General features: G+C 38.7%; 1 pseudogene; it reads right to left on the reverse strand.

Annotated features, from left to right (window-relative positions):
* Positions 1-511: 511 nt before the first annotated feature.
* LOC126690980 (UPF0481 protein At3g47200-like) lies at positions 512-1,780 on the reverse strand (annotated as a pseudogene).
* Between the last annotated feature and the right edge of the window lie 291 nt (positions 1,781-2,071).

A 2,071-nucleotide genomic window follows, 5' to 3' on the forward strand; every position in this document is an offset into this window, starting at 1 on the left:
AAAAATGGGTCCCACGATATTATTTACACATTTAAAAATTATTTTGCTACAGTGTTTTCAGTTTCAGTTTTCAGTTTCAGCAAAAATAAGCTCAATCCAAACAGACCCTTTGTAGTTTAGGGTTTGCGTTTCATAGTTTTTTTATGGATTAAAATTATTGTTTTTGTGGAATTGATTTCTTAGAATATTTATTATGGGGTAAATTTATAATGAAATTACTTTTTGAGCTGAAACTATAGTTAAATGAATTGCTTGTTAACACTTTCTATTGTTTATAATTTACACATTCAAACCAACCAGAACATTCCGAAGTAATAAATAAATCCCATACACACACTAGCATTTTATATAGACTGTCTTAACATTCCCACTTCATGCTTGCCTCTCAGCGCAAGCGTAGAGTTTACTCTTGGCAGAATTACAAAACTTTTATGCTTCTACAAATCAGTTATCCTCTAAAAAAAAAGTGATAACTATATATGGTTTAACGTGCAGAGAGAAAAGGAGACTGTTACACCTTAGAAAGTTTCACATAATAAGTTAAGACTTCGAAATAAGTCTGCGTAGACTTAAGGAGTAAGAACACAAGGACAGCCATTGCAGCGATAAAAGACCAGGGGGCATCAAAATACGTATACTTAAACCTCTCCCACTTTGCATGCCAACTATTCTGATTAATAGTGGTGCACATCATTGAACAACTTCGACAAATAACACATATCAATGTCAAACTCAATGTCCCTCCCCAAATTGTTGAGGAATCGCGCAACCTCGGCCCATGTACAGATGCGTACTTCAATTATATTGCGGTTATATAGATACTCCACATCCTTAGCCGTTTTGACGAGGCAGTCCAAAAATGTAGCGTAAGTCGTAATGTGCTTAGAGCAACTATTGTGGCATTGCTCGAATGCCACACAATTAACCAAGAAGGATGTGGTGTAATCGTCAATTGTAATATTTGGGATCTCAATCACACCGTGCTTGAATTTCACAACCAAGAAACTGTCCGCCTCGATTGGATTTAGCCTAATCCCCAAACGGCGTAGGTTCGAGACGCTGTGGATGATATGGGTTGGTGCATTGTTGACTCGTTTTGGACATTCTTGCTGATCGGGTGGGAAAAAGCTCGAGCGAACCATGTCAAGCAAATGCAGGCCTTTGAGATCATGGTGACTCTGTATGATATCGTCGCGTCTTTGCATGATATATTTAAAGAATCGCAAAGCGAGCAAGGACAAGGATGGACCAGACTCCTCGTCAGGCAATCTTGTTACCTCAAACAATTTTTCCAAAATGAAATATGGAATTTGATTTTCAAGTCGGAGAAAGTCTCTGAAGATAAACGGTAAAATCCAGGCCACCTTGAAGATAGGGTCATTGGGAATTGGGATCACGCCTTTTTGGGATCGTCAACCTTGCGGAACAACTCCAGTATAAAACATCCATCAATAACAATCATTTCTACGAACTCATTGGAGCTGAGGTTGATGGTCTCAGAATAACACTCTCTGGCTTCTGTTTCAAATGGCGTCTATGGTTTGTGTCCTATTGAGCAAGGAACCGAGGTACCGCCACTTGTGCTCCTCGATCATCTGGAAGTGAGGCTTGCCGCGATGGTAGGGACCAATGGAGACGGTGTTGGGGTCATAAAAGTGGTCATTGATATCAACTAGTCTCTTGGGGACTCTGAATATGCTACATGTTCTTTTGCCTGCGGCGCCTTTGCATAGTAACGGTGGGTTCTGGGAGATCTTGCCGTGCATTGTGTCTAAGCAATCCTCAAATAGTCACTACGGGCATGGCGCTTATGCCTGAGAATTGCTTCCCATCATTGTGGATGTTAGACTTTTCGATTTAAGGAAAATTCTTGGACTACAACAAATTCTACGGCTATTTTCACAACTATTAATGTGGCTGACTGTAAGTAATGAAAAAAAAAAAAAAAAATAATTAGTTTTTGTGTAAGTTCAATCTGTTTAATAAGATAATTGTAAAAATAAATATAGAATTAGTCGAGGAGGTCTTAGAATTAGAATTCTAAGATATGGATGGATGAAATTCATTTGGC

The sequence above is a fragment of the Quercus robur genome, chromosome 7 (assembly GCF_932294415.1).
Source record: "Quercus robur chromosome 7, dhQueRobu3.1, whole genome shotgun sequence".
In the NCBI taxonomy this organism is placed as follows: domain Eukaryota; kingdom Viridiplantae; phylum Streptophyta; class Magnoliopsida; order Fagales; family Fagaceae; genus Quercus; species Quercus robur.